This window comes from Mastomys coucha, unplaced genomic scaffold, assembly GCF_008632895.1.
Source record: "Mastomys coucha isolate ucsf_1 unplaced genomic scaffold, UCSF_Mcou_1 pScaffold22, whole genome shotgun sequence".
In the NCBI taxonomy this organism is placed as follows: Eukaryota; Metazoa; Chordata; class Mammalia; order Rodentia; family Muridae; genus Mastomys; species Mastomys coucha.
The window spans coordinates 69639471-69663271 of record NW_022196905.1 but is presented as its reverse complement, the minus strand read 5'-3'; the positions used below and the strand labels follow the sequence as shown (position 1 = coordinate 69663271).

Sequence of the window (23801 nt, the reverse complement as noted above, 5' to 3'; positions counted from 1 at the left end):
ATCTGCTTAGCACAGAAACAGGTAGAAGCACTGTCAAGTTCTTCCTGTTTACCACCAAGATATCACACTCTCTCCAATCATGTCCCTCTGTGCCTGTCCTCCTTCTCCACAAACCACACCGACATCACTGGTCCTATGCCTTTCGATCTTCATCTCTCTCATCCTGTGTAAGCCTTCTGTTGGATTTATATGTAAGTTGATTTGTTGTTATAGGCTCCTTGGCTACGAACTAAAAGAAGGCCAAGAGAAGAAAGCTCTTCTTCCCTCTCAACACAGACAATAATGGCTCCCCTCTCCACACCTGGTACAAAATGTAGTCCAAGAAGACCCAAAGGCAGATTTGTAGTGTGAAAACTAAATCCCTTAAACTACTTTTAAAATCGCCTTTGGGATCCATCAGCACCCGCATCTCATTTTTTTTGCTCTGGAATCCACTTCATAATTCATCACCTTTAGTTCGTTCTCCCTGGTTCTAAAGCCCAAGGGGACTTTCACCGAGGTGGGTCAGGTAAGGCTCACAATCTTGATGATCAGCTCAGCTGCCCTGCCCTTGGCTACCTCAAAGCCTCCTCTGGCACTGAGCCATGATGGCTTCCGTTCAGGTTTTCAAACATGCCTTTCTTTGGACCTTTGCCTCCTCCTGACAGCTCTTTCCTCTGACTTCTGCCTGGATGCCTTCTGATCACATGTGAGATACAGTATTGGTTCCTACGTTATATTTACACAGTCACTACATAGTTGGTAGGGCTTTTGTTTTGTTTTGTTTTTGTTCTTTGTTTTTGCAAAACAGGTTTCCTCTGATAACACTGTTGGCTGTCCAGAAACTCTATTCATAGATCAGACTGGCCTTAAACTCAGAGATCCCCCTGCCTCTGCCTCTGGAGTGCAGGGATTAAAGGCGTGCACGGCCACTCCCAGCTCGTTGGTGCTTTCTTTTACCCTGTGCTTCTCTTTCAGAATACTGACTACTACCGTGTTTATTTCAGCGACTGTTTAATATCTATATTAGCGAATGAAATGCTTTATAGAGAGCAGAGCTCACTGTAGATACTGCTGTTGTGGTTTGGAGAGAGCCCTTCTCAATCTCCAAAGAGGATCCATGCTTTGAAAGCTTGGTCCCCAGCTGGTGGCGTTGTTGAGAAGTGGTTGGGTCATGAGGGTACTCACTTCAATGTTATTCCCTTGATGAAGTCACTGAATGGGTTATTAGTTGGTGGGACCTAGTGAGAGACAGATTACTGACAGCGTGCTTTTAGAGTATCCTTGGGACTTCCTGGTAATCACCAGGCAATCAGCTTTCCTTCACCATGCCCTTCCAAAAGGAGTCACAGCAATTTATGATTTCTTCTGAATCCCCACATGTCTCTTCCTGATGGACGTGGTCCCAGTGGTACATACTTCCTATACATTTAGGACAGAAATACCCGTCACATGATGTTGGTTCCTTTTCTGTTTCCCTTCTAACATCTCTTGTGCCACATTTTATAGCACAAAAATTTTAAATTATGTCTGGTTAAATCTATTGGGTTTTTTCCCCCACCTTTCTTTGTGGTTGTTTAGATCTTTGCTTTAAAAGTTGGATGTGCTGTCAATAACTGGCCTTTGTGGGTGTGGTTGGGATCTAAGCACATGGCACATGACCTCCAATGAGTACTTTGGAGTCAGTGTCCAAGGAGACTGTATACTTGTGTGATCTAGACAATTTGTCTGATGCCTTCCCCCAGAGGGATCAATTTCACATCTCATCGAGCTGTGCCTTCCTGATGTGGGCAGGAACCTAATGAGCCAGCCGGCCGGCAGCATCACAGAGTCTGCTCATCCCATTCTTGTTGCTCCTAGGAAACGAGTAACCCAGATGGCAACCTTTCCATACGTCTCATACAATAAAATGTAACCCTGATAACAATCTTCACATACATCTCATAAAATGAAAGTTTCAAAGTTCTGTAGTGCTTTACGTTTCTAAGCAGAATCTGTAAGTGGCTTATGAAAACTCAGGCAAATATGGCTTAAATGCCTTATCATTCTCTGATGGAAGTGTTGACTTAATAAATGCCCGAAGTTTATTGCTTTATGACACTTGGTCAGATATTAGGAAAAGGTTCTTCTATAATATTTTCCCCTCCCTTTACCTTATCTCTTGCAGGAAAATCTATTTCTAGCTTGTATGAAAACAGGATAAGACATTTCACTTCTTTTAAATCCACAGATTGCCGTCCACTATACCACAACACACAAATCCTAATGACTTATTGAAATCCTGCCCCAGAACACAAATTCAGTCTTTTCTATGATTCAGAGCAGAAGGCAAAGCAAAGGGTGCATCATGTCTGGGGGATCAGGGAGTACCCTTGGCTTCAATGGGACCAAGATTCTAACTGCTAACTGTGTATTCCCCATGCTAATCTTCCATCTACACTCTAGCTGTCTGCTGAAACCCTTCCACTTGATCTCACACCATGCATAATTATGTTACACGAGAGAGATCAATATCTACACCATTTTCCAATTTCTGATACGATTATGGCTTTAGATGTAGTCAGCTCTTGTTCTCACTTTTCCGACTCACTACTGAATCTTATACTTTTATCATTCCTCTCTAAGCTACTATCTCCCTACACTTTCTTCTTCTTCTTCTTCTTCTTCTTCTTCTTCTTCTTCTTCTTCTTCTTCTTCTTCTTCTTCTTCTTCTTCTTCTTCTTCTTCTTTTCTTCTTCTTTTCTTCTTCTTCTTCTCTTCTTCTTCTTCTTCTCTTCTTCTTCTTTTCTTCTTCTTCTTTTCTTCTTCTTCTTCTTTTCTTCTTCTTCTTCTTCTTCTTCTTCTTCTTCTTCTTCTTCTTCTTCTTCTTCTTCTTCTTCTTCTTCCTCCTCCTCCTCCTCTTCTTCTTTTTCTTCTTCTTCTTCTTCTCCTCCTCCTCCTCCTCTTCCTCCTCCTCCTCTTCTTCTTCTTCTTCTTCTCCCTCCTCCTCCTCCTCCTCTTCTTCTTCTTCCTCCTCTTCCTCCTCCTCCTCCTCCTCCTTCTTCTTTTTCTTCTTCCTCCTCCTCTTTTTCTTCTCCCCCTTCCTCCCTCTCTCCTCGTCCTCTGTCCTTTTGAGCCAGCCATGGTCTCACTTAAGCAAACCTGGTTGGCCTGGAACTGTCTACATAGACCAGGCAGAACTTGAGCCTTCAAAGATCCACCTGCCCTTGCCTTCTGAGCTCTGTGATTTCATGTGCCACCATGGCCAGACACATTTCCCCTTTTTTTACAATAATTTTCTAATTGTACCAGAGTTTAAGAATTGATGGATTCAGAATACAGAGTGGATACATGTGCATGGTAGCTTTATTGATAACTGTAACAACAATCTAAATGTCTATGAACTGATAGCTGAATAAAAGGAACAGATGCTGTTTTGTGGACTATTGTTCAGTCATAAATCAGATTGAAACACTTCTCAATTATACAACATGGATGAACCTTGAAGGTTGCATACATCCTATAATTGAGGATATAGCTCAGCAGTAGAGAGTGTGCCTACTGTGCATGATCATTTGGGCTTAATCCCCAGCATGCTAAAATGATAATAAATTATTAATAACAACAAAAAAGTTATACGAAAGAAGCTAGTCACAAAGGAATGTATGTGCTGTGATTGGATTTGTGTGATATTCTTGAAAAGGCAAAACTAAAGAGACTGAAAACGCCATTGCTGGACACTACGAGGGAAAGGTGGGTATCTGTTTTGTAGGAGTGGAGGGAATTCTAAAATGAAACAGTGGTGACTGTTGTGTAATAAATACTGAAAATGGATAGAGTCACGTGTGAGCCAAAGATAGAGCACAGGTGACCCTGGCAAAGGTTGTTGTAGACTCCAGTGTGGGAGGACCTGGGCAAGCACAGGCTGCTGGGGAGGCGGCCTTAAGCTGCCGTCATTCTGGCGAATGGTCCAAGATGAAAAGTTATAAACCAAGTACTAGCAAGGATGATTTAATATTTAATGTCATATCCAGAAAAATTAAACAACTTCCAGAATCAGACAGGAATCTACTTGAATATGGATCAGCATATATTGGACTTAATGCTGCTTTTGGGGGCCTAATAGCGAAAAGTCTATGTCGGCGAATCTTGAACATTGACACAAGCTCGAATAGCTTCTAGCTTACCAATGGCTGTGATCCCATTTTTGACAGCAAACCTGTCCTACCATAGTTCTGTAAGTTTACCTTTGAGTACAGGTGATTTGAACTATGAAACTTGTTCTACAACACAGGGTGTACTAGTTGGTTTTGTTCTGGGTGGTCTATAGCCTATCCTTTTGGCTATACCTGTGAATGGGGGCCTTGCTGCCAAGTATGAATCAAGCCCCCTACCACAGAGGGAAAACATCCTCAATTACTGGATTAGTTTCTAAGCCTGTCTTTAGAAAAATGTTATTTCCTACTTTACTTCAGACTGTGTTTGTATCGTATCTTGTATCTAGACAATATAAACTCTTCATAAAGGCCCTTCAGTTATCTGAACCTGACTTAGAAATTCATTGATTTGAAGCAAATATGTACAACAAAAATAAAATGGTGGAAAAAAAAATACTGAAAAGAACTCAGTCGAATACTCTCGAAGTGTAGATTTTGGTAAGTACAGTTCTCAACCCTCATCAAAGAAGCTTGCTTTCTTTTTGCAGACAGACTACGACTAAGCCCCATGACTGGTCAAAACAGAGAAGTGACTACAGGATGTCCTACTGGTACATCTACAGGTAACATCAGAGAGAGGGGTTGGAAAGATACAAAGGCCAGAGGATAAGGATGGCTTCTGTGAGACAGCGTCTTCAAGACATTACAGGGAGTCTCCAACCATGAAATCTCAACAACAGGATTGCCTGATCAAGACTGCATAATGACAACAGCAGTGAACCTGCCAATGCTGACTAGGCCCCACCCCTCCAGTGACTGATGGCTTCTAAGAGAGGGAGAATGAATTTTCTCCAGGAACCAGCCCTCCGATAGTCATCCAATTCCAAATTGTCAGCCCTAAGCATGCGTACCAAAGGGCAACAGCAAGTGAGTTCAGAAGTAATATATATATACTTATATAAATATATAATATTTAATATATACAGTATATTGTATATAGTATATTTATATGATATACATACAAATGTGTACATATAATATACATATATGTAATAATTATAGAAGGGGTTATGAACTTGAGAGGGAGTCAGACAAGACACATGAGTTGGAGGTAGGAGGGAGAAGAGGAAATAATTTAAATATTCATGTAAAACTTATAAGAACTTAGATACTACAGTAAACATGTGGCCTGAAAGAACAAACACATACATTGGACTCAAGCAAAAATCAAAAGCTGTCTTTAAAAGGCGATGAGAAGAGGGGCCTAGGAGATGGCTCAGTTAGTAAAGCGTTCGCAGCACAAGCCTGAGGACCTGAGTTCAATCTCCCAGAGCCCACATAGCAAAAGTAGTAATGCACATGGGTGCTGTGAAGGCTTGGGCAGCAGGGGCTCTGAAGCTTCCTGCCTAGCCAGCCCACACAAATCATTGAGCTTCAGGGTCAGTGAAAGATGTTGTTTCAAAAAAAAAAAAACAGTGATGAATAATTGAGGGAGATGCTTTTTGATCATAGTTCCCAACACATGTGCACACACCTGCACACATACAGATGCACACACATGAACATGTATATACATATACATGCACATACAGTCAATGGTAAGAAAATTAAATGATAAATCATAAACTAGGACACATTTCCAGTTCCCAAATCTAATTAATTCTATAGCCCAGATACATTTCAAAACCCTCCATTCAAAAATAAGAAAATAAATAAACCAACAAAAACCAGGGAAAGATTTGAGCAAACACATCATTTAGGTGCCTATACAAATGAATAAAGACTACATATTGGGTGTGACAGCAATGTGGAGGAGGGGTAATTCATATACTGTTTTTGAGAATGCTACTTTGGAAAACACTCTGGTCATTACTTAAAAAGCTAAACATGCATTTGTCCTACCATGCGATCCAGCCATCTCAGTCCTAGGGATTAGCTCAAGAGAAATGAAAACATACCCAACAGAATGACTCGAAGGAGAAGGTTGCAACAGCTTTGAAAGGAAAACAATCCAAATGTCTGTCAATAAGCTCACAAACAGACTAGTATGTTCGTAATAATAGAAGACTACAGGGCGAGAAAAAGAACTGAACTATTGTATATACAGATGCATTGGTCGCCCTGAGGTACTCCAAATAATACATGAGTTAAGGAAGAGGCACACAAGAGAGAATGGCTGATTGGTACAGACTTACATGATTTCTTCATATGTAATTCTAAGAAACAGAAGCCCATCTTTAGTTTTGGGTGGATGTTAGAGGTTGTATAAGATGAGGCATGCCCCAGGAGTAAGGGAGGGAGTGAGGAGGAAGGCTATATATCCATACTGTTAGACAGTGGGCTCAGTTTCCATTTCTCTCCACATTTCTAACCTATTACAACTTATTATTTAACTTGGAAACATGGGTACCTTCTACAGGTACCATTCATGAATTCACTCAGTACACAAAATAGAACTTTTTTTATATTTGCATCCATTTTACAAAAAAGCAATTTGATTCATCAATATCTGTTGAGTACTTACTATCGGCTGCGTGTTGTGCTGCATGTTGGTCATGGATTATTGGGTGATATTCACTGGCCTGGCACTGTAGCACTCAGGAAAATATCCATGCTGTCATGTTAAATAAGGAGCCAGAACATCAATCAATCAACTAATCAATCAATCTGTCCTGGTGTAACTGTGTCTGTGGATTTATACCTATATAAAAGACACTCCTTTATTGATGTGAGCTATTTCCCTAAAGATTTATCAGCAATTGACAATAACTCAAGTTGAAAGCACATTTGATAGCTAAATACCCATAGCTGAGCCTGGTCCTGCCTAAAAGTGTTCAGATCACTTACATTTATAGTAAAGTCCTGGATACTTCACACGATTGGATGAATTCTGTACTAAGAAAGAGAAAGAAGCAAGCCATGTATGTGAGCTCCACAATATGAAACAGAGAAATAAGTGAGCCAGAAATTGGGGAACTAACTTGGTTCTACTTAAGATGTTGATAGAAAAGGACAAGGAAAAGAAACTAGAAGTTTAAGAGCCATTGTATCTGGGCTCAGCTAGCAAGTTGTCTTCCTTTTCGGCTTTTCTCTATTTCTCTAGGACCACTGGCCAAACTAAATTTCTCATCCATCTTTATTTGACTGGCCAAGACACATTGATGGGAGCTCTGGTGTCCACACACGCCAATGCTTATTGCATGACCCAGACAGAGTGCTGGTGGCATCCACACACCAATGCTTATTGCATGACCCAGACAGAGTGCTGCATCACACTTCCTAGCGACACACACATATGCTCTGGTGTTGTCTGTAAGGCCACACACTCACGCCAAGTCAGGATGGAAAGAGCTGTGTCCCACTCCTTTAGCTTTCTTACTTTCAAATGGCATCAATCTTACGAACCTCAATCTTACGAACCTCAATCTTACGGTACATGGAAACCTAATGTTTACGAGAGGCCAAGCTTAGCTTTCTGGGACAGATCCTCAGAGGCAAGAGTCCTTCAGAATTACTGTTTGAAGGCTGGTCATGGTGGACGTTGTCATCATCATCATCATCATCATCATCATCATCATCGTTGTCATCACGTGCTCTCTCTCTCTCTCTCTCTCTCTCTCTCTCTCTCTCTCTCTCGTGTGTGTGTGTGTGTGTGTGTGTGTGTGTGTGTGTGTGTGCCTGTTACCTCAGCCCTTGCCATGACTTCAAGGCCAACCTTGAAGTGAGATGTCTCAAAAGCCTGACAAAAAAGGTCCCTGTTTGAAAATCACTCATTATGTAGAAAAAGAAGCTGTGGTAGGGTCATGAGGCGAGAACATGCAGAGTCAAACCTTCTAATCATGGCTTGATCTTTTCCAATTCTCCACTGCCTTTCAAACGGGCTTTTCAAATGGCTCTCCCATTACACAAGCAATGCCTTCTGCCCCTGGGTCCCTGCACAGGCCAGCGGTGCTCAGAACATCTTGTCCATGGAGTAACTGATACATGCCTGTAATTTGCCTGGAAAAGGCCAGATTCCCAGCAAGTTGCACACAGAAAAAACTACCCATGCTTCTTATCGAGGAAGCTGAGGGCCATCTCCATCTCCATACTTGAGCCTCCTTAGTTGGAGACAAGTAGCAGAAAGATGAGTAAGATGTGAAAACTGGGGTGGAAGAGATGGCTCAGTGGTTAAGAGCACTGACTGCTCTTCCAGAGGTCCTGAGTTCAATTCCCAGCAGCTACATGGTGGCTCACAACCATCTGAAATGGGATCTGATGCCCTCTTCTGGTGTGTCTGAAGAGAGCTACAGTGTACTCATATACATAAAATAAATAATTAAAAAAAGAAAAAGATGTGAAAACCAAAGCTATTTAGGGCTACAATAATGAACTTAAAATATAAAGCAGAGAGAAACCCTTCATTGAAAGTTCCTACCCAGAGCATTTAATGTGGTATTAGGGGCAGAAGGCATTGCTTGTGTAATGGGAGAGCCATTTGAAAAGCCTGTTTGAAAGGCAGCAGAGTGGTGGGTAGATGTGGGCAAAGCAGACTATTTTAAACCTTAAAGGGAAGATAAAAGATGTGAAGAAATATTAAGCAGTAGATTTGTATAATATAGACAAACACAAAGGCAGTATTTTTTATTGCCAACTTGTCACTTTTGCTCAAAGTTGCATTTCCTGTCATGTTAAAGACACTTAAGGCTGAGGGGTAAGTGAGGCATCTAGAGGAGCTCAGAGCTATTCAGAGGCATCCGCAGGAGAAAAGTTGAAACAAGCCCATGGGCTGTGTGCAGCTGGGCTGTGTGCAGCACACACTTTATCTCTGGCTGAGTCTATAAAAAGATTGTTTTCCTTAAATTCACAAAGCTCTCTGCAGTTCTTATTGATGTTCGTCGTATGATTATGAGAGCATGTGTGTCAGTAAATGTCCACCCTGCTGTACATACACAGCAGCTTCATTGTAGGTTTTCACTGTGCCTGAGAAACTCTCAACTGGCAGTGCACATATGGCATGAACTAAGGAGGCGTTCTCTTAATCACATGATTCTCAGTTCACGAGGGCTACTACAAGAAAACACCTACGGGCTGGGCGATATCTGAACAATGTACACACGATTCCTACAGGGGCAGAGACTGCCTCACATGTCCTAACACGGAATTGTGTTTACTGAGGCGTGCACTTCCCAGTTCAAGATTTAGATGCCACAAAAACTGGTGTCTTTGTAGGTCCCCTCTTCACAGATGAGCCTTCATATTAAGGTCATAAAAGAAATAAACTCTGTTCCTTACAAGAAGACAAAGGACAAAAGGCCCCAGAGAGTTCAGTCCACACCTTTTGTAGCAGCGCGGTTTCCACTCAAGAGTGTAGAACCTTCCTGACCTAGTCACTTCCAGTGGGCTCTGTCTTGAACCCCAAGGTTCACGGCTTCTGAAGCAAACCGACTGAGCCTGAGGCAAAGCTGCCTTGGCCACTCTATCCCAGACACCTTGCTTTGTTCACACCTCTGAGCAGTCTCCTGTCACTACTGCTGAACTATCAAGGCCGTCTCCCATTTCCAAGGAGAACTTTAGCCATGACTTTCAATCATGTTTCATGTCTCCTCTTGTTTTAACCTCAGCGCATCTCCATGACATGCACTTTGTCACTTGATAGAAAAGGAAACTTCACTGTGGACATGTTAAATATTGACTTCCTATCTCATGGTTAATAAGTAGCAGGGATCAAACAGAAGCCCTGAACTTGGGGGTTTTAGTCTATGACTCTTACCCAAATGTCTCCCATTGTCCTCTGGATCATTCTACTGCCTCTGGGTGGGCTCTCTATCCTCCATCTGTGAGAGTCTGGCTGGCTTCTCAAGTGTTGGGAATGAGGTCTAGGGAGTAGACTCAGTGGTTAGCTCAACTTAACTCATAAATAATCAGGATCCAAGTTCAGATCTGAGAATCCATGTAGACACTGGGGGAAGGTTTTGGGAGGAGAGAGACACTTGCCTGTGTGATTTTAGTCTCCAATGGTGGAGAAAACAAGATCCCCAGAGCAAGCTGGCTAGCAAGAACGGCCATATGGGCTGGCTCTGGTTGTGACTGAGAGACCCTACCTCAGGAATAGCACAGGCAGAAGAGTAATTTGAGACAACTGACATCAGCCTTAAGGACTCCGCATGCATACACATACAAGGGCACGAACATGTACACAGAGAAAGGACCCTAAATGGGATATATATATTCCATTCCTCCTCCCCCAAGGCCCAGGGACCTATGGGGAAGAGAGATGGATTATAAGAGTTGGAGGTAGTAGATAACACCTAGGAAGGAAACTGTGTTTCCAGACACAACATGGCTGTTGCATACATGAAATCCCAACTGTGCTCGTGTGAACAAGACCAGCATGAGCTCAAGGGAGACATAATCCCAGAAGAGAGGGGGAAGCCCATGCCTGGCTGAGGCGCTGTTGGCTTTTGATAGCTGCGGGGAGTGTGAGAGTCTGCTTTCTTTACTGATCCCTGGGAGGATGACTACATGCCAGGATAGGCCCGACTGCCAAGGCCAGGTGAGCAACCCAAAGTGGATTTGATGGGTTACCAATAAGACAACAATAACTCAAAGTTGGGTAGAAAGGGGTGGAAGGGTGATCACGGGAGAAGTTGGTGAAAAAGAATGTTTCATAGAATTAAAAAATTGTTTAAAAAGGAAAAAATAAAAACAGCACACAGGGAAAGGGAAAAGTATATATATAATTCCCATCAGAGAGCAAGGAATGTCTGAATTGCATATTTTAATATTTATATTTAATATACTTGGTACTAAGCCATACTTCCTTATTCATTTGTTAAACTGTATAGGTTAAATCATTTAATGTCTAATTGTTCACTGCATTGAGGTCTTGTTTCTGTTTGAAGATCAAATTTCTTTCTGAAGGGTGCTTTTCTACTTACACATGAATATGTGCCAGCATGTGACACAGAATAGGTCACCAACAACACAAGTTCCAGCAATTTCTTTAGACTTCAACACAGAGGTTATTAATTGCTGTGGATGGGGATCACTGAAATATGTGGATTATGATGGGACAGAGTATCAGTGTTTGAGCAAGTGGGGGGTACCAGGCTACGGGCTGGGGTGCAGGGCAGGTGTGCAAGCTCAGAACTTGGCAGGTGTTCTACATACGGATTTCCTACTTAAGAAACAAAGTAGCGAGGCCAGCCTGGTCTACAGAGTGAGTTCCAGGACAGCCAGGGCTATACAGAGAAACCCTGTCTCAAAAACACACACACACACACACACACACACACACACACACAAGAAAGAAAAAAGAAAAGAAACAAATTAGCTTCAATGTTGGGCCTTCACTGAACTACAGGTGGAGACGAGTTAAGTAGTTCCTGAGGGACAGGAAGGGGAAGGCTATGGTTAAAAAGAGGTAACCAGGAACATCATTAATGGATTCTGACTTGAAAATAGAAACCAGTCACCTTCGATAAGGCGATGTGTATGTGTGAGACACAATATACCCATGACTGACAATGGGAAATACTACTTATTTCATAATTTCTCTTTTTTTTCCTCTTCCAGACAGGAGGCATCTGTGCAGCTTTGGCTGTCCTGGAACTCACTCTGTAGACCAGGCTAGCTACAACCTCAGAAATCTGCTTGCCTCTGCCTCTAGTGTGCTGGGATTAAAGGCATGCACCACCACCACCCATCCCACATAATTATCTTTAAAGGAGTCTGTATTGCTTTTGTTCTGTACATAAAGTTTTATCAGAATATGGACACACCCATTTGTTTAAGTGGTAACTATGGATGTTTATATACTACAAATTGCCCAAGAGTCTCTGCTGAGTCCATGAATCATTTAAAGCTAGTCGTTTTGTGGCTCTTTACTAAAGTTGCCAGCTCTCTGCTGTAAACATGCTCTTTCTTCATAAGCCAGTCACAAAGGAAAAACAAGGCCAGAAGCTATTAGAAGATTCATAAAGGCTGAGAAGTTTCCTTTGTTAGCAAAGGCACATCTCGAATCGCTCCAGTCTGCCATCTCATCACGTAACAATTTGTCTAAGAGGGTCTGTCTGTGAAGCTGGGATTCTCTTCTTTGTTCTTGTGACCTGGCTCTGAATTTGTTAAGCCCTTAAGTACTAAGTTTGGCTATGGTTATCCCCTAAGCTCATCTGCAGAAGAAATTCAACGGATAGAAAAAGAGAATGAGCTGTGATACACACACACACACACACACACACAGCTAATGAGGCCTTGGGGAAGTGACTAGATTATGAGAGATTTGATTTCATCAACTGATTAATCCCCCGAGGATTCAAAAGTTGATCAAATTATTGGGAGGTGGGGCCTCGTTGGCAGAAGCAGGTCCTTAGAGGCGTGTTTTCTGGAGGATCCCGAGCCCCTTCCCATCCTCTTCATCCTCTTTGATGAGGATATCCAATCCATTACTTTGATGAGGATATCCAATCCATTACTGCCTCTCTGGCACCACACTCAGCTTTCTCTCAGCTCTGAAGCAACAGATCCAGCCAATGCTGAGTCGAAACTTCTGAAACCACAAGCCAAAATGGATCGCTCCATTTTTAAGAATTATTTCTCTCAGGTAAATTGTTCCTGCCACAGACACAAAAGTCTCATCTGACACAGTCGCTCACATTATGAACCATGTTTAATGGGAAGTTTTAAAACTCTTCTTAGCATAGGATGTAGAGAACGGTTTTAGTATTTTGCTGACTCAAAATCATCACACTAAAATGTAGTGTACCATAGGCTTCTGAGGCCATTAAAGAATGAAGGCTAATTGAACAGGCTGAAGAGCCAAGAGTACAGGAGTTTTTTTGTTTTTTTTTTTTAATATCTGTAATTCTCTCCTCTTCTCCTCAAGAGCCATTATGCAGTGGGATACCAGAAGCAGAAAGATCTGCAGCAGCCTTTAATCCCGGCATTTGGGAGGCAGAGGCAGGCGGATTTCTGAGTTCAAAGCCAGCCTGGTCTACAGAGTGAGTTCCAGGACAGCCAGGGCTATACAGAGAACCCCCATCTTGAAAAACAAAAAACAAAAAACAACAAAACAAAACAAAAACAAAAGCAAAAACAGAAAAGATCTAAAGCAAACATGAGGCTCATCTTCAAACCTCTAGATTCCCCTCAAATGCCCATTCAATGGGATGGCTTGATCTAATTTAATTATTCAATCATTAAATATCCACAATATACCTCTGTTAGGCCAGTTATGCTGTTAGCTTCAACGAATCAACAATCACCCATCATTAGCAATGGTTTCTACTTTTTTATTTTATTTGTGTGTATTACACATGTATGTATGTGTGCATGCACATACATGGGCATGCATTTGCCACAAGCAATGTGTGGAGGTTAGAGGATAACTTTGGAGGGTTGGTTTTCTCCTTCCACAATGGGTCCCAGGAATGGAACTTAATTAGGTCATCTTGCTGGATGAGTGTCTTCTCTTTAAAAACAGGATTCTAATGCAATGTGGTTACCTGCAAATCAGAAGGCTCACCCCGGTAGCTTCATGTGAAGCCACTTTGCTCTCTGAATACTACCTCACAAAGCCCAGTATTTCACTTGCAGGGCTCAGCTCACACTCGCCCTTTGGTTTCTGATAATACAGAACAATGGCTAAATGGACAAGGAAAGAGTTTATGAGTAATCGGAAAACGACTTCCCCTAGTCAGGATCTGGCCATTGGCACCAGCTTGAGGAGGTGGTTTCAGAAAGCAAGTTTCATCTAAAACTGGAGACATCCTTGTATTACACAGTATATTTTACAGACATGCTTCATAACTCACAATATTCTGAACAGGATGTACTCCCTGTCCAGGAAGATGTCAAGTTATCTGTCTGTGTTTCCCTACTTTCCTAGTTTGTCACTCCCATCTCAGTATCCTGATGATGAACTAAAGAAAGTACAGAGAACGTTTTACCTAACCAAGTATAAGTTTTTTTTTCCTTGTAAGAAGATTGTCTTGAGACTCAAAATCAAGCATAATGCACAGTAGAAGTAAGATCTGGAGGAAGAGGAGGGGGAGGGGGAGGAGGGGGAAAAGAAGAGAAGGGGGAGGGAGAGGAGGGGGGAAAGAGGAGGAGGGGGAGGAGGAGAGGGAGGAGGAGGAAGAGGAATTAAGTCAAAGATAGATGCTGATGGAACATAGTGGCCAGAACTCAGGAGTCTGAGATGAGAGAATCACCTGAAGCCAGGAGTGGAAGACCAGCCTAGGCAAGTCAAACATATATGAATGACCAGCCTAGCAAGACTCTGTTTCAACAATGGGAAGAGGGGGTGAGTTTCAAGATGAAGAAAACATAGAAGTTAAACTATTCCAAGAAGACACCTGTATTTCAGACATTACCCATGTGGAGAGTCATGAAATGAAAAGCTGTGTATTTTATGTCCTTACGGAATAAGAACATGAGCCAGTTGTGGTGGCTCATGGCGGTAATCTCAGCACACAGAAGACTGGATCAGCAGTACTGCCATGAGTCCCAGGACACTCTGTCACAGAGTAAGACTCTGATTCTAGAAATAATACAACAACAATGACATGAAGACCCTTAGGAGGAGACTGAGGGGGATGGCCTGAAGCTTGAAAGCCCATGACACCCAATCTCCATCTGACCTGACGCCAACTAAGGACAGCTGGTGGGACATCCCACAGCAAAGGAGAAGTAAAGTGTTGGCTGACCCAGGTTTAAGCCTATAGTGGATCTATAGTAAACTGCTCCTAGGAACTGAAAACATATATGTTTGAACCAGGATTCGTCATGGGCTTAGTTAACACAACCAAAATAAATTAGATGTGTAAAAGACTGAATTACATTGGATTAAGCCTTCAGTATTTGCCAGCACTCTGTAGAGAGCTCAAGAGGGTTAATTGGAAAACTACCACAACAGAGGAGCAGTTAGTAGGCCTGATGGGGTATAAATTAGTGGTTTCCACAAACAAGCAAGATTATCATGGAAGAAAAGACCTCAACGATTAGGCTACCCAACAGAATCAAACAGCTTAATAGAAGCATGAAGAAAACGTCAAGCCAGACAGCTCATGGTGGGATGTGCCCACTATCTCAGTACTCAAATGGTCAAGGTGGGAAGGCTGCTTACAAAAGTGCAAAGCCAACACATGCAAGTCAACCAACAAATGAACTATCAAATGCCTGGTCTTTAATTAAAAAGTTTCGAAGACCATAAACATCTTATTCTTCTTAAGATGGAATTAAATTTTAATTCAAATTAAAATAATAAGAAAAGCTCTTAAGGGCTGGTGAGATGGCTCAGCGGGTAAGAGCACCAACTGCTCTTCCGAAGGTCCTGAGTTCAAATCCCAGCAACTATATGGTGGCTCACAACCACCAGCATATGAGACCTGGCACCCTCTTCTGGTGTGTCAGAAGACAGCTACAGTGTACTTATTTATAATAAATAAATAAACCTTTAAACAAACAAACAAACAAAAAAGCTCTTAAAAGAAAACATAGGGGAAGCTACCTGTCTTAGGGTTGCATTGCTTTGAAGAGACACCATGACCAAGGCAACTCTTATAAAGGCAAACATTTAGTTGGGGCTGGCTTACAGGTTCAGTCCATTATCATCACGGCAGGAAACATGTCATTGTGCAGGCAGGCAGATATGGTGCTGGAGGAGCCAAGAGTTCTACATCTTGATCCAAAGGTAGCAGAAGGAGACTGTCATCAGCACGGGCAGAGCCTGGGTATAGAAAGCCTCAAGCCCACTTACACAGTGATATACTTTCTACAACAAGGTCACACCTCCTCGAATAAGGCCACATCTCTGCATAGTGCCACTCCCTACGGCCAAATGTTCAAACACCTGAATCTGTGGGGGCCAAACTTATTCAACCACCAAACTACTCTATCAGAAATTAGGATGCTTTATAAACTCCAATAATTAAAACAATAAAGTCTTAATCTGATAGCACCTCAATCGCTGCCAAATACATAGGGCAGAGGAACATATAAACCACCACACAGACGGACAACTAGCAAAACTCAGGCTGTACGCGGCAGAACCAGCCACGTGGTATTACATGGAAAACAGAAAAAGAGGGTTGGTGAGATGGCTCAGCAGATAAGAGCACTGACTGCTCTTCCGAAGGTCCTGAGTTCGGATCCCATCAACCACATGGTGGCTTACAATCACCCGTAATGAGATCTGACGCCCTCTTCTGGTGCGTCTGAGTTCAATTCCCAGCAGCCACACACATGATGGCTCACGGCCATCTGTACAGCTACAGTGTACTCATACACATAAAATAAATAAATAAATCTTAAAAAAAAAAAAAAAAAGAAAACAGAAAAAGAAGGAAGAGACAGAGGGCAGACTATCTGGATAGATAGCTCTGGCGCTCACTGAAAGGCAACCACACCTTATACCAATTTTTCTCCTCCCTAAGATAACTGTTTTTAGTTTACATAAACTTTTTCTAGAGCTTTTAAAATTAATTTACAAGGAAATACCAATCTATGTGTGTACAGGATGTGCTGTGCTTGCTGTCTTGCCCTGGACTCTTGCAGCTGGACACCACTGCGAATTCCCCACCACAGCCTCTCACCCTCCCATCTACACCCACGTGGCCGCAGATGCGAACTGGTGGGCCTTTAAAAAGGTCACGCCTCTCAGCCTCTCCTCTTACCTACAGGATCAAGTGCAACTCCCCCACCTCCCCCCAGAGTACAAGACAAGTCTCCTGAATTAGCTCTAATCTGCAGCCTTACAGGGTCTAGCCTATCACCCTTAGAACAAATCCTACGCCAGGCATGCTGGATTACCAGCTAGATTATCGAAGACGCAAAGCACTTTCTTCTTTGCCCAAGGCTACCCCTTTACCTGGAATTTCTTTTCGGCCCTTTGTTTACTGTTTTGTTTTCTATGTGCCCTTTGAGGAGCAGCTAACAGGTTATACATCCTTTCAGAAGCCTGCCCTCACCTCCCACAGGCCACCTACCATGGGCCACTCTTCCCAGGCCCTCCCCAAGGGTTGTGTTCTAAGAATAAGATTTCAAAAAGAATAGTAAAAGCCAAGATTGGGGTGGGGAGCAATCCAGAGAAACACATTTATCAGTTTATCTTCATCCCTGATGGTCTTTAAATTGAGCATCTTATATTTGTTTGTTTGTTTGCTTTGTTTTTTGGGTTTTGTTTTTTCGAGACAGGGTTTCTCTGTATAACCCAGGCTGTCCTGGAACTCACTCTGTAGACCAGACAGGCCTCGAACTCAGAAATCCGCCTGCCTCTACCTCCCAAATGCTGGGATTAAAGGTGTGCGCCACCACCGCCCGGCGGAGCATTTTATACTGTTTACACTCCACACCGAGAGCTCCCCCGAGGCCTGTCTCCTTCTTCCAACAGGTTCAGTTTTTTTTACTCCAAGTAAAAAAATGAGTTGCCCTTTGGTGTGTGTCTTGTCTAACCCCCACTGTCTGTTTCACAATGACGCTTGGATTTGGAGAGCCAGGAATTGGCCACAGTAGCAAAGGCTTGACATTGTGTCTCTTCCTATTTACTCTGCCATGCTCTTCACCCAGGGAGCAAAGGACTTCTGTCTTCTCAGTTGTTATGTGAATGAAGATTTCTCTGAGCTTATGGGGATGTCTTCTGTCTGGAGAAATACACTTATCAAGTGACTGGGACCTCGGTGGCTGCCGATCAAAGTCAGCCTCTTAGTCCAGCATCCCACCTGTTTGCCAAGAGGTGGGCTGCGGCATCCTTTAACCTGCTCCCTGTTTTTCCTCTTCCAGTCACAAATAGTCTCCTCTGTCTTTTCCTGAATTTCTTTCAACAGTTCCTCATATTTTCTTCTCATCGCACCAGGTGGTCACTCATGTTTTCACAGGCGAAAACAGACTGACCTTCACCCAGCGCCTTTCACAGCTTTTTACACTTGAGCACTGACCTACTGCTGACCTACTATCTGTCATCCTCATACCTAATGGGCAATCCTGACCTTGCAGGACTGTGGGCTACACATACCTGAGTTCAATACCCACACCACACAGTCAAGAGGAAGAGAAGAATACTTGCCCATTTGCCCATTATCACATTAATTGACCGCAGAACCTTGGCCACAGCCTGTTTCCCTAACATCTGGCTCATGGCTACGGCCACCGCACTGAGCTGCCTCCTCTTTCCTGCCACTTGCTTCCGCCTTGATCTTAGACACTGCTTTCATGTCTGGTCCCCGGAGCCCTCAAAGGAGTTTTCTGAATCCAGGAGGCCCTCTTGATTCATCTTCACCTTCCCTCTTGCATCAGGGAGCAGAGATGGCAGGAAGATCCCTGTTACTCATCGACCACTCAGAGGGTTCTGAAGTAACCCACCACTGATGCTTTCATATTGTCTCATGTTGAGGATGCTGTATTCAGGGCAACCAAGGTTAAAAGGTAGGCCAGGCTCCACTGCAACGACTTGGCCAAGTACCAGCAAGAGCAGCAGATTCATTGTTCTGCATTATAGCCCAAAATAAATGAAAGGGACAATACCATTAAGAAATGTTCTTGAGATCCCACATGCATTTTTATCTAAGAGCTTTGTAGGGCACAACTTATTGTTGGCTGTTATAAGAAGAAAAATCTCGAATATTCAGATGAACACCAGTCATGGGGTTGACCTGTGTCTCCTTTAAGCCCAGCAAAAAGATGTATTGGACTCTGCACATTTAAACTCTGATTGTGACTTTATATGGAGACAGGGTCATCATAACAGCTATCAAGGTAAAAATGTGGTCATCTGGGTAGGCTGTAATCCAATATAACCAATGCCCTTGTAAAAAGATGGAATTTGGACTCAGGTACAAATAGAGGAAGATAACGTGGGCACCTAAGGAGAGCATCGTGTATGAGCCAAGAACACCTACTGCTGCCAGACGCCCAGGAGGAGGCTGGAGTTGAGTCTCCCTCGCAGAACTCAGAAGGAATCAATGCTTCAGACACCTCAATTTCCAACTTCTAGCCTCTAGAATTGAGAGACAGCTGATTTCTGCTGCTTAAGCTGCCCAGTGTGTGGTACTTAAGTGACAGCACCCTAGGAAACTAGCACAATGGATGAAGAGTGAGTCTCTAGTAGCCTCCAGACAGAAACGCCAGGGACCCACTCTTGGCTAAGAGGGACTGTGCCTCTGTTGAAAGAAAAAAAAATGGTCTTGCTTACTGCAGAAAACACATGCAAAGAGCCCATTCACTTCAGAATCCTTTTCTTGTTCCTGGAAAAACCAAATTAAATGACAATTCTTTCCCAGTACTCTTTTTGCCAAGCTAGGGTATAGAAAGTACACACACACACACACACACACACACACACACACACACACACACTAGTCCTCTGTTGTTAGGTCTTGAAGAGGTCGCAAGTTCCCATAGCTGCTGGGGCTGACTCCAGCTGATTCTTGTCAGCCTAGCAGATAAGATCGGAACAGCTGCTTCTTCCATACACAACACTGTCTTAAAAAGATGCTCAGAGTGAATTACAATTAGATCACAGAGCTGTCAAAGAGAGTTATAATTATAGCATTTATTCACCACATTTACAAGGCAAACGTATACAAAAGGGAATGAAGGCAGAAGGTAAGGCAGGAAAGCCCCATCACTTACCTCAGCAGGAAATCTGACAGAGGGGACAGGGCAAGCTCTTTATTCCTCAGGCGAGAGGAGCCCCTCACCATCAACAGCTAGGCTTTGTGTTCAGGAGCTGGAGGACAAGATCTGGTGGCAACTCCTCTCCTTCAGGGGTTGGAAGAGGAGGGCCAGCAAGGTTGCCATGACTCACCCACAGCTACAGACAAGCAAGCGAGGAGCTGAGGCCAAACCAAGGCAGCTCCTGCCAGGATGGCCGAGCTTGGCCCCTTGCTTTGGTCTCATCTATAAGAGCATATTAATCTACCCAGCAGCTGTTTATCATGCAGCTCTGAGGAAGCTTGGAAACTGTCTCACTTCTGCTAGATGGCACAAAGACAAGAGAAGAAGAGTTTCCACAGCCAGTTATGTTGGTCAGCTCTCTTATTAATCAATAATGCATTCAGCGCCACAGGAGGAGCGACAGAACCCACTCAGCCCCTTCCAACCTTGGTATCCCACAGATAAATTGAAGATAGTGATGTTTCTGCAGGGAGCGAACTCCTTGAAGGATGATGATTTCAACAGTTAGCCGGACTCCCATCCGTGGATTCAATGAAGCAACAAGACGCCTACTGTGCCCCTTGTATACGTCAGATGCTATGCTAGAGAGGAACACAGAGGTCTGATGTAGATTTGTTTCTCAAGAGCTCACAGTTCTTTTGAAAAGGTAGGGCCCACAGAAAGAGAAAGTAAGACCCCCCTCCCACACACACACAATGATACTTGCTAAGTCAGTTTTATATATATATATGTAAGTTCAGTAGACTTGATGTTTATGTGCCTCCCAAATTCATAGGTTAACAATCCCAACTCAAGTCCATGAGCGTATAATGGTATTAAAGGATGGAGCTTTGTGTAGATGATTCTGTGGAGGGAATCCCCATGAATGGGATTAGGGCCACTACAAGAAGGGCCAGAGAAAAATTCCCTCACCTATTTCAGCATGGGAGGTTACAATAAAGAGGCATCTCTGTGAGGAAAGGGGTTCTTTTCTGACATGGCATGTGTCAGCATCCTTATCTTTAACTTCTCAGCCTCCAGAACCTGAGAAATGAACAAGACACCACACTACCAGTCCTTTAGCCATGGACTAAGACAGGCAAGTGCACAGGGAGGAAGCTGCCTGATTCTATCTAGCATCTCACCATCTCACCTCCTCTTTCCTGAATGGGACTATGTATAGTGATTTGTTTGCTTTAATCATCTTCAGGTTTTCTCTGTTTTCTTTTTCCAAAAACCATACCCTACTACATCATTCAATTATCTTTCCTTACTACCAGCCAGTGGTATTTCCATCACAAAAACTTCCTCTCCCAGAACATCATGAAATCCAACTCCACCCCCTAATTTAAAGTATTGCTTAGCTATAGTGGAACGAGTCTCTTGTGGGGAAGAAAAACAACTCTAACAGCGTCACCTATGATAAAATCAACTGCAGGAGTTTTCCTCAACTTAGAGGAGAGACTATGACATTATTCTTCTCTTCAGTGCCCTGGGCAGACAGTACTCATCCGCTGGCTGTGTCCCTCTTCCCTTGTAATATTGATATATGCCTCGCCCCTCCTCCATGATACCCACCTTAACACAGTATCACAGGCAACTGGAAGAATCCCAAAACCGATTGTGACGTGGAGGTCATTTGCATTTAAGGTCAAGTTTTGGTTCTAACTAGGAAGGTAGTTGCTTCATTCATACTTAGTGTTCTGGATTCAAAATGTGATGGGCAGAATCTGATCTCAGAGATAGCTGTGCCAGGGATTGACAGCTGCTCTCCAGTATGTATCCATCCATCCATCCATCCATCCATCCATCCATCCACTCTTGCTTTCCTCAGCGAAGCTGAGCTCTGTGTCCTGTGACTGCCCTGCTGTGCCTAACAAAGTTCACCACTGAGTTCTAGCTCATGGAATACTGGACAAATCCAGATGTGCTCAAAGGGAAGGCAGGTGTTGTTATTCATCCCTTCTCTACATCCTGCTGCCCTCAAACATGGTCATGGTAGCAGCCACCTGGAGCCACACAGTCTCATCTGTCCCATGAAGCAGAGCCACTACAATGCCCCTGATCCACCTACTCCTAAGCTGTTAGAAGGGACAGAAAATTCTATGCTTTTTATATTATATTTTTGGGGATATGGGTGGGTAGTGAGGTTCCCAGCTCTCTATGGCCAGGCTGATTAATTAAGAGATAAATCTGAGTTGTATTTTCATTTACTTAAGGGAACCCTGATTTAAGAATCCGATGAAATTTCCAAATTAAAAAAAAAAAAATCAATGAAAAAATTTTTTTACTCAGCCCTAGATATTTAATGTTGAGAATATCACATTTCAATAGGGTATAGAGATATGCACTCACCCTTATCATATAGTTTCTTTACAAGTCCATCTATTCACAAACAAGCTCTAAACTCATAGAGACAAAACTGGGCAGGAGGATTACCGAGTCTGTCTCAAAACCACAGGCTCAAGAATTCCGCCGTTAGAAATAGCAGGCAAACCTGAGGATCTAGACAGGTAGATAAAAGTGAGTTGAGTTTAATATAATAGTGAGTGGGCTTTTTAAGCCCCAGCCCAACATGAATATGTACACACACACACATATACACACACAGACCCATGCTTGTAGTCAAGATACTTAAACAGCTTATAAGACAATTTAGAAGTGAGAAGATAGCTCAGTTGGTAAAATACCTACTGTACAAACATGAGGACCCACGTTCTGATCCCACGAACGCAAGTAAAAACCCAGATGTGATGGTATACACCCACAACTCCAACACTAGGGGTAGGAGCAGAGAGACGAATATCCCTGAAGCTCCGTGGCTGGTTAGCCTTGCCTAATTGGTGCGCTTTGGGTTCAATGAAACACACTGTCTTGTAATGACTATTGGCGTTTTGGTTCTTTAAAACACACAGAAATAGCATAAGAACATGCTTTCATTTTAGCTCCAGGTGTGGTGGGATATGGGGCTGCTTCAGATTGTCCACAGCAGCTGACTATGCTTTGGTCAGGGCATGACTTTGCCAGTCGCAAATAGTTTCTGTGTTTGTGTGACATTTGGAATTCTGGGACCTTTCAGAGGGTAGAGAAGTGCTAGGGCCCTCGAGAGGTTGGTGGTGGTTGTTGGATGCTGTTGGTCCAGGTTTGTTAAGTAGCCGTACACAAAGAAGAATCAACAAGAAGAAATTAGATATTCTGGGGGCAAAAATCAAACTTGCTCCCAGGAACTTGATGCAAGTTCCTAATCAGCAGGAACTAGTCCAATGATAACTCTGTCCCCCTTTGAAGCCACAGACCCCCACACTTTATTCAGGGATCTCTTTTCCTCTCCTCTTTTTTCTCTTATCTAGTGTCGGACGTTAAAGGAGTGGAAGAAAGAAGAACCCACAAAGTAGCAAAGACAGCTACACTGTCTCTAAAAAAAGGAAAAGTGCGGAAAGAGAGCAAAGTTAACCAAAGTTAATCTGTGGCCTCCACATGTACACACTGCATTAACAAACACATACAACACACACACACACACACACACACAATCACAAAAATGAATTCCTGGGTTTTTAGTAACCATCTGTTTTGGGTGACTGAGAGTCAGTTGAACCATATCCTAATAGTTCCTGTCTGCCACACAAATAGCACCTTTTTTGACTTGTTACTCTCACACAGCTCACAGAAATGCACATGGGGTTTAAAGGGCCAATGTGAACAGGACTCCATCTCCTAAAACTCTTTCTGGGTAGGGAATTATTAATTTTTGGTATCTGTGGGCAACAAATTGAGCCTGATGTTGTTTTACTTTTAAAAGTCAGATCTAGCCGGGCGGTGGTGGCACATGCCTTTAATCCCAGCACTTGGGAGGCAGAGGCAGGCGGATTTCTGAGTTTGAGGCCAGCCTGGTCTACAGAGTGAGTTCCAGGACAGCCAAGGCTACACAGAGAAACCCTGTCTCGAAAAAAACAAAAAACAAAAAAAAGTCAGATCTAGTTAAAAATACGACATGCAGAGAACCTGGTTTCTCTTGTTTGTTTGCTTTGCCTCGGCTCTTATTCTTCCGAC

The 23801-nt window shown here is 43.1% G+C and overlaps 1 protein-coding gene and 1 pseudogene across 6 annotated transcripts in view; one reads left to right on the top strand and one right to left on the bottom strand.

Annotated features, from left to right (window-relative positions):
* Cracd (capping protein inhibiting regulator of actin dynamics) overlaps nucleotides 1-23801 on the bottom strand; it is a 230075-nt gene that overhangs the window by 79753 nt on the left and 126521 nt on the right. The gene's annotated exons all lie outside the window — the stretch shown is intronic.
* LOC116071299 lies at nucleotides 3758-4523 on the top strand (annotated as a pseudogene).